The sequence below is a fragment of the Thalassophryne amazonica genome, chromosome 10 (genome assembly GCF_902500255.1).
Source record: "Thalassophryne amazonica chromosome 10, fThaAma1.1, whole genome shotgun sequence".
Classification (NCBI taxonomy): Eukaryota; Metazoa; Chordata; class Actinopteri; order Batrachoidiformes; family Batrachoididae; genus Thalassophryne; species Thalassophryne amazonica.
Window position 1 is genome coordinate 97,633,418 of NC_047112.1, and position 10,168 is coordinate 97,643,585.

Below are 10,168 nucleotides of genomic sequence, written 5' to 3' on the forward strand. Positions count from 1 at the left end.
GTCTCATGCTTTTTTGGCATATGCAGGGATTGCAACTCTTTACTTTCCTGCTCATTCCTAAAGCAAATACCCCTCTTTTTCAGCAAAAACTGATATTGCTGTTCCTTGCGTTCCTGGTCTTTCTTGAAGCGGGTCTTCTGCTTTTTCAGCACAGGCTGGTATTGCCTCTGCTTACTTTCCTGCTCTTTCCTAAAGTAAATACCCCTCTTTTTCAGCAAAAACTGATATTGCTGTTCCTTGCGTTCCTTCTGTTTGCTAAAGTACATGTTGGCATCCTTATCAATCACAAGGTTCTGGAAGCTGACAACCATTTCTTCTAGCTGTTGGTTGAACTGAGCCTCCTTGAACTCTTTCCTGTAGTGGGTCTCATGCTTTTTTGGCATATGCAGGGATTGCAACTCTTTACTTTCCTGCTCATTCCTAAAGCAAATACCCCTCTTTTTCACCAAAAACTGATATTGCTGTTCCTTGCGTTCCTGGTCTTTCTTGAAGCGGGTCTTCTGCTTTTTCAGCACAGGTGGGTATTGCCTCTCCTTACTTGCCTGCTGTTTCCTATAGTACATACCCTGCTTTTTTGGCATATGCAGGTATTGCCTCTCCTTACTTGCCTGCTGTTTCCTAAAGTACATACCCTGCTTTTTTGGCATATGCAGGGATTGCATCTCCTTACTTTCCTGCTCTTTCCTAAAGCAAATACCCCTCTTTGTCACCAAAAACGGATATTGGTGTTCCTTGCGTTCCTGGTCTTTCTTGAAGCGGGTCTTCTGCTTTTTCAGCACAGGTGGGTATTGCCTCTCCTTACTTGCCTGCTGTTTCCTATAGTACATACCCTGCTTTTTTGGCATATGCAGGGATTGCATCTCCTTACTTGCCTGCTGTTTCCTATAGTACATACCCTGCTTTTTTGGCATATGCAGGGATTGCATCTCCTTACTTGCCTGCTGTTTCCTATAGTACATACCCTGCTTTTTTGGCATATGCAGGTATTGCCTCTCCTTACTTGCCTGCTGTTTCCTATAGTACATACCCTGCTTTTTTGGCATATGCAGGTATTGCCTCTCCTTACTTGCCTGCTGTTTCCTATAGTACATACCCTGCTTTTTTGGCATATGCAGGGATTGCATCTCCTTACTTGCCTGCTGTTTCCTATAGTACATACCCTGCTTTTTTGGCATATGCAGGTATTGCCTCTCCTTACTTGCCTGCTGTTTCCTATAGTACATACCCTGCTTTTTTGGCATATGCAGGTATTGCCTCTCCTTACTTGCCTGCTGTTTCCTATAGTACATACCCTGCTTTTTTGGCATATGCAGGGATTGCATCTCCTTACTTTCCTGCTCTTTCCTAAAGTAAATACCCCTCTTTTTCAGCAAAAACTGATATTGCTGTTCCTTGCGTTCCTGCTGTTTTCTAAAGTACATGTTGGCATCCTTATCAATCACAAGGTTCTGGAAGCTGAAATCCATTTCTTCTAGCTGTGGGTTGAACTGAGCCTCCTTGAACTCTTTCCTGTAGCGGGTCTCATGCTTTTTTGGCATATGCAGGGATTGCATCTCCTTACTTTCCTGCTCTTTCCTAAAGCAAATACCCCTCTTTTTCACCAAAAACTGATATTGCTCTTCCTTGCGTTCCTGGTCTTTCTTGAAGCGGGTCTTCTGCTTTTTCAGCACAGGCGGGTATTGCCTCTCCTTACTTGCCTGCTGTTTTCTAAAGTACATGTTGGCATCCTTATCAATCACAAGGTTCTGGAAGCTGAAATCCATTTCTTCTAGCTGTGGGTTGAACTGAGCCTCCTTGAACTCTTTCCTGTAGCGGGTCTCATGCTTTTTTGGCATATGCAGGGATTGCATCTCCTTACTTTCCTGCTCTTTCCTAAAGCAAATACCCCTCTTTTTCACCAAAAACTGATATTGCTCTTCCTTGCGTTCCTGGTCTTTCTTGAAGCGGGTCTTCTGCTTTTTCAGCACAGGCGGGTATTGCCTCTCCTTACTTGCCTGCTGTTTTCTAAAGTACATGTTGGCATCCTTATCAATCACAAGGTTCTGGAAGCTGAAATCCATTTCTTCTAGCTGTGGGTTGAACTGAGCCTCCTTGAACTCTTTCCTGTAGCGGGTCTCATGCTTTTTTGGCTTATGCAGGTTTTGCATCTCCTTGGTTTTCATGGAGCACACCAGTAAGTGCTGTACAAATATAAAAAAGGCAAAAAGTTAATGGATTACAAAGTGTTTTTCAGATGACTAGTCAGATGCACTGAAATAGAAACAATCAAGCTGAGCAAATTAGGCTGTTGAACAGATGCACATTGTATTTATTATAGGGAATATTAGCCTTTAACAAAATGGACAGCAGTCAATAAATAAATAAATGATTACTCTGGTCTGTCTGTCTTTAGATGTTATACTGTAACTCTAAAGCTGAAGGCCAGATTCTGAAACATTCCATGACAAGGTAATCATTGTGTTAAGGAAGAGTTTAGGTCGTGATCTGAATCTGCCTCTGAATATTTCTCTCTCTTCTCTCTTCACTGACTTCTTGCTTTTATTTTGGAGGGTGCCTCTTTTTGTGGTTTACTGTGGCAGATTCAGGGGGTTGACTGTCATTACTAGAATAAAACAATTACAATAAAACAATATATGTATAAATATTTGTGTTTAAAACAACAAACAAAGATGCTGCAGTGCAGCTGTGGCTCAGCATGTAAACCAAATTATTTAAACCATTAGTCCTAAACGTATCAGTTCTTGACCTCTCGGGCACATCGCTGTGACCCTGAGCAAGTCAAAGACCACAAGTGCTTCTTGTTCCAAAAAAAGAGGGTATTCACGTCTGGCTGTTACTGTTCTTTTATATTTAATCACAATTTATATTTTTAATTAGTTGGGAGAATTTAATAGATGACTGCAAAATCCGTCAAACTCTTCTTGTTCAATTCACTGGATTATTGAACACAACCTGTGTGAGCTGAATCATCTCATCGAGTATTACAGTGAAAATATCAACACACATAAAATATATCAGCCATATGGTGGAATCAAATAGTCCAAATATTTACCGGTTTGAGGGCGGTACGATGAATTACTGGCCGAGTTTTAGTTTTCTTTTTAAATAATCTTTTCAGTAGCAGATATTTGATAATGAGGCTGAAGGTTGAAGTCTGTTGTTCTGTTCACTGCTGTTGTAACTTCAAACTGTGCACACGTTTGTCCTCAGAACGACCTGTGAGCACTGAGCTTACAGATAAGCAACCTACTTTGCTTTGTGATGTGATGCACTTTATTGTCTTTAATGTCATTCAACCTACTTTGCTTTAAGATGTGTACCTTTGTCTTTATTATGTCCTTTATTTGTATTTATCTTGTAGACATGTGACCTACTTTGCTTTAAGATGTGTACCTTTGTCTTTATTATGTCATTCATTTGTATTTATCTTGCAGATAATTACCAATTACTGATTACTCCTTGAAAAAGTAATTTAGTTACTTTACTGCTTCACAATTTTAAAAGTAAATAAGTTAGATTACTAGTTACTTTATTAGTTACTTTAAGCAACTGCCGATAACAACCCCCCTGCCACCTCAACATGATAATGTTAACCTGTTTTGCCAATACTCACTTTATAGTCTCTCTTTTTTGACTTAAATGAACTTAAATACTTGTTTTATAAAAAAAATGAAATAAACAAATCTTTCTTGACCTCATATTTAACTGCTGACAGCACTATACCTGTAAAACTTACAATTTTTAACCAACATGCATGTACATAATGGGCTAATTCTGTCTGTCTGTCTGGGATAAACTCCCAAACTATAATATATAGCCCTAAAAACTATATATATTCTGAATCCTCATGACATGGGGAACAAACTGGTACCATTTTTTTAAAGTTCTGGGCAACCAATAATTTAATGCTTTAATCTATTCTCTTTATCTAATTATATATCTTTTATGGTTACTTGATGTCATCAAAAAAAAAAAAAAAAAAAAACCTGAGTACAATAAGTCTAAAGTGGTCAGAATTCAAATTCCACCCCCCACCCCCCACCCCCCCACTGCCAATCCTGATAATGTCATCAAGAAAGCCTGAGTACAACATTTAGAAAGTGGTCAGAATTCTAATCCCCACTCCCATCCTGATGATGTCATCAAGAAAGCCTGAGGACAAAAAGTATAAAGTGGTTAATTCAAATTCCACCCCACCTAAACTACAATATGTAGCCCTAAAAACTATATATATATTCTGAAACCTCATGACATGGGGAACAAACTGATACAATTTTTTTTAAAAGTTGAACTCAAAATTACCAGATGCACTGAAATAGAAACAATCAAGCTGAGCAAATTAGGCTGTTGAACAGATGCACATTGTATTTATTATAGGGAATATTAGCCTTTAACAAAACGGACAGCAGTCAATAAATAAATGATTACTCTGGTCTGTCTGTCTTTAGATGTTATACTGTAACTCTAAAGCTGAAGGCCAGATTCTGAAACATTCCATGACAAGGTAATCATTGTGTTAAGGAAGAGTTTAGGTCGTGATCTGAATCTGCCTCTGAATATTTCCTTCTGTCTCTCTTCACTGACTTCTTGCTTTTATTTTGGAGGGTGCCTCTTTTTATGGTTTACTGTTGCTGATTCAGGGGGTTGACTGTCATTACTAGAATAAAACAATTACAATAACACAATATATGTATAAATATTTGTGTTTAAAACAACAAACAAAGATGCTGCAGTGCAGCTGTGGCTCAGCATGTAAACCAAATTATTTAAACCATAAGTCTTAAACGTATCAGTTCTTGACCTCTCGGGCACATCGCTGTGACCCTGAGCAAGTCAAAGACCACAAGTGCTTCTTGTTCCAAAAAAAGAGGGTATTCACGTCTGGCTGTTACTGTTCTTTTATATTTAATCACAATTTATATTTTTAATTAGTTGGGAGAATTTAATAGATGACTGCAAAATCCGTCAAACTCTTCTTGTTCAATTCACTTGATTATTGAACACAACCTGTGTGAGCTGAATCATCTCATCGAGTATTACAGTGAAAATATGAACACACTAATAAAATATATCAGCCATATGGTGGAATCAAATAGTCAAAATATTTAATATTTACCGGTTTGAGGGCGGTACGATGAATTACTGGCCGAGTTTTAGTTTTCTTTTTAAATAATCTTTTCAGTAGCAGATATTTGATAATGAGGCTGAAGGTTGAAGTCTGTTGTTCTGTTCACTGCTGTTGTAACTTCAAACTGTGCACACGTTTGTCCTCAGAACGACTTGTGAGCACTGAGCTTACAGATAAGCAACCTACTTTGCTTTGTGATGTGATGCACTTTATTGTCTTTAATGTCAACCTACTTTGCTTTAAGATGTGTACCTTTGTCTTTATTATGTCCTTTATTTGTATTTATCTTGCAGACATGTGACCTACTTTGCTTTAAGATGTGTACCTTTGTCTTTATTATATCATTCATTTGTATTTATCTTGCAGATAATTACCAATTACTGATTACTCCTTGAAAAAGTAATTTAGTTACTTTACTCATTCACAATTTTAAAAGTAAATAAGTTAGATTACTAGTTACTTTATTAGTTACTTTAAGCAACTGCCGATAACAACCCCCCTGCCACCTCAACATGATAATGTTAACCTGTTTTGCCAATACTCACTTTATAGTCTCTCTTTCTTGGCTCATGGCGCGGCGCCACAGCAAAACACCTCCGTGTTGATAACCATTCGTAAGATTCAGGCGGCTTTAGATGGCTTTCAGTCGAGTGAGTATCCGAGAAATGTTCCAACTTGTCCTGTAAGGCTTCCAACGGAGGTGTTTTGCTGTGGCGCCGTGCCATGAGCTGCTTCGTGCTGATGCGCGAATCCGTCCGCACGTCTTTCATTACAAAATCTCCTTTAACGGTGGAATGTCTGGATAAACTGCTGATCCCGACCTATTCTGAAACTTCTCTGTTCTCTCACGATGTCCTGGGTCAACAGAGGCTTAAATTTGGAAGTTTTCAGCTCGAAACAGGCTGACGACGGCGGCTCGGGGTACGGCGCGCCATCCGGCGCCGTGGGCAGTCCTTAAAGCGATAGTAACACTCCTTAATCTGTCATCAGCTGTTAAAATTTTCACAGAAAACCGTCTGAATTTCTCGAATGGTGTCCACTTGCATCTGCCTCACAGTTTCTGAAAAAATTTTGATCAAGCAAAGCGCCAGTCTCTCAGCAAGTTGTCAGACAAAGGAATTCAGACAGGAGGGGTGGACCAGTGCTCACTCAAAGCCTGCCCACAGGCGAATGATGCAACCGACAGGCGTGAAAAAACTTACGCATGCGCACGAGGGTTCAAGCTTGTCTGATGTAATCACACGTGATTCAAATCCATATAGTTTTTGAAAAAAATAAAAAGGTCGGTTACTTTTCTAATAGACCTCGTATATTCTGAATCCTCATGACATGGGGAACAAACTGGTACCATTTTTAAAAAAGTTGAACTGAAAATTATCCCGAAAATAGCCGGCTGTGGGTATGACCAGGCAGATTCAAATTTCCAGCCCTGTATATGTGTTGGCCATCTCTGTTTATTTAATCCTTTTCTTCAGCTACTTTATGTTCTCAGCTGTTAAGCACCTGACTGTCCTGTACAACCCAGTTTGCCTTCCTGTCTGAATACATTCATTTTATGTTTGTAAAATTGCAATGTAAAAACAGTGAAATACACAGCCCAGTCTCACTTTTTTTTTTTTGTGCTCCCGGCACGTAGTGAGTCAAATTTTCATGATGGGGCTTTTTTTTAACTCAATATTACTAACCCTACTCCAACCCCCAACCCTAACTTTAACCATAACCTAATCCTACTCCTTCCCCCCACCCTAACCATAACCACCCCGACTCCCCGCTTCACTTTTAATTTTGTGCAGCCATCATGGAATGAATGAGAATGAATTTGTGCTGCCATGATGAAAATGAGGCACTTTTCGTCACAATATCATGAACTAATAGATTAATGTATAATTTGTGCTCCTGAATCACAACTTGCCATGAGACAGGGTTGGAAATACACTGTTACCTCAATTTTGATTCATTGATATTTACATTTACTGGTACCTACCTTTTTTGTGTAATTTTGTTATAAATTTGATTGCAGAACAAAGTCTGCATGAAGGACTTTGTTTTTTGTCTTTTAACCAAGTATTTCCACTTAGTTTTTGGAGTCCACCTCTTATAGGTCTGCTGGACAAACTTTAGCCCATTAACTATTATATTTATAAGACATCAGCATTACAAGAACAAATGTTGGGCAATTGTTTTGATTAAAATGATTGGCATTTGGCTTATGTCTAAAACAGGTTAACCCAGGCAGCGCTGGGTACCCCAGCTAGTTGTTTATAAATGTAACTATTAAATTCTTTTACATTTTTCTATTTAAATTCTAAACATTTCAGTTGTTGAAATTATTATTATTATAAGTAGTAATAGCATGAAAAAGTGTCTTCAGAAGTGTACCTTTAAAGTGTAGGTGACACCAAAAAATGTGCACAAATAATCACTAAAAATGATGAAATGTTGATATTTTAAAAAAATCCTGAACAACAAAAGTCCATAAGTGCACATGTGAAGGAAACTACAGCTGTCTGAAGCCTGCGCTCAAATTTCAGCCCCATTCAGCCCTCAGCCACGGCCATACTGTTGCTACGTCATCACCAGAACTGCTCCTGCTGATTCAAGCCCAAATCAATAGTAAACACTGTAAAGAATAAATGAAAATATTAGGGGTGGGCAAACATAAAAAATCTTAATCGCATTAACTCAATGACTTTCTGTGATTAATCATGATTAATCGCATGGTATATGTGAAACCCAAAAATGAATTCAGAAGCTGCTCAAAAGCACAGTTTTATTTGAAAATGTAAATGAACATTGCATAAATTTGAAAATGTAAATTTCAACTGAAACACACTAATGAAATCAAATATAAAACCACTGACAGGTCATTTGTTATCCTGTTTCATATCAAAATAACAATATTCATGTCCATGAATGTGTTTCCATATATCTGAGCTGAGCTTACAGCTGCTGTGCTTCACTTCAGGATGTAATTTGAAAAGAAAATACATCACGTTTCATTTTGGGAGGAAAAAAAAAACGTTTTAGTCGATTGTAGTTTCTTGTCTGTATTACATTTGGAAAGAGGTGTCATTTTATTTAAAGCGGCGATTCATTTTGAAGTTATTAATTCTGACTGGACTCTGTCTCAGCCGCGTAGCGTTTCGAGCTGTGTGAACGGAACAGAGGACGATTCTCGTTTCTTGACAGCAACAATACAAGAGTCCCAGTTAGTGACTTTAATCCACACAAAAGTGACTGACGATATTTTAATGGCTTTGCGAGGGGTTAAGAAGCGGCTTGCCGTTTCTGAAGAGCAGTGAATCAAAGAACCAACGAGCTACTGGATCGAAGCATTGCTTCAATGGTTCATGGTTTCAAAGTGGAGCCGCGCTGCAGAAATAGTTTAATACAGACCAAACCCTGAATATCTGACTTTATTTGTACGTCCGTATGACTCTGAAAAATCCATATAATTTACGGACTATAGGTTGACATGAAAACCACCGAAAAGCTGTGTTCACCGCGGGGACATGTTTGGCTATTCGAGATTATTCAAGATTTTTTTTTTTTACCGATGACGAATGATGTGTAAAAAAAAAATTGACCGATGCAGCTGCATCGGTACAAACCGGTCTGGATCCGGGCCTGATCCTGTAGAACTTTGTACCGAAAATGTCCATTCAAAAGTTCGGCATCTTTCTGCATTTTGTTTTGTTGTGCATTGCATAGCCTGTACTTTTCTCGATTCTCGTGTCGTTTTCTGTGTGAACTCAGCTATCAGCAGGAAGCAGCAGCATAAGGGGAGGAACAAAATTGTCGGCGATAATGACCTCAATAATTAACGCAACGTTAGCGCGTTAACGTTGCGCAGCCCTAGAAAATATATGCTATTTTACTCATAATTAGCTTTGCATGCTAACAATACTAAAAGTTACCAAACTGAATAATAGGTCTTGTGTTCGTTATTTTCAAAAAGGAACAAATGTTTAGAAGTATGTACACCATGCTGGTTCAATGAACTAGGTACAGACGGTTGCCCAGTTCCGGATCACCTTTTTTAAAGTCCCTCTTCACGGAGCCATAATGCAACTGAATGTCCTTTATTGTGTATTGTTGTATTGGGTATTTGGATGTTATTTAGCTGAAAAAGTCTGGGTGGTGTAGCGCTTCTACTTAAAGTGTGAAGCCACATTATATGTGTGGCGCAAACATTTGCCAGAAATGGATCACTTTTGCCAGTTCCGCATCACGACACTCTGCGTCACTTTGGGGTCATTCGTGGCATCTGGCTGGTGCCCTTGTAATGCAGAATGATACACACTGTGCCCGAGAATGTGTTTTTGAATACAAAATGATAGAAATTATACTTATTAAATGAGAATTTACTTTGTTTCGAAAAGCGCCGTGTTGAGAGCGCAGGTGTATTTTGCGGCAGCGGCATCTTGTCTCAGTGTATACGTTTTTACGAGCAAAAAACTAAGTGTGGAGGTGAGATTTCTCCCGAATTAAAAAGTAAACACCCCCACATTCATGCCCATTCGTGATTTTGAGATGAGTCTCAAAGTCCACAAGGCTCACAACTACAGACACGAGGCTGCTGCTTCAGTGATCCGGAACTGGCATATTTTCGCGTCGGAGATAAATGCGCGCAGCAATTAAACAGCAAGTCATAACACACTGACATTTTCTACCCAAGTAAGTAAGTATTTTCCCACTCTAGAACCAAAAACACCGAACGGCTAATTCACCTTTGCTACGTTTTAGAGATCATTACTTTAAAACTTGCAGGAATGAGTGAGTCAGAAAAAACGCAGACACCGGGATGTTTTGATTCCTCTGCTGATCACAAGGATGGCTGGATCTGGTCGAGCTTGTGGTCGTTTGTAGACAAAACATCAATCTGTCCATTGGTACCAAGTATTAGCTTATTCGTGCTGATTACGAGAAACGGCGGGAAAACAAAAACTACAGCAATGATCCGGAACTGGCAATGATCCGGAACTGGGAATGATCAGGAACTGGGCAAGTGACTGTATCTAATATTACAGTTATTACTTA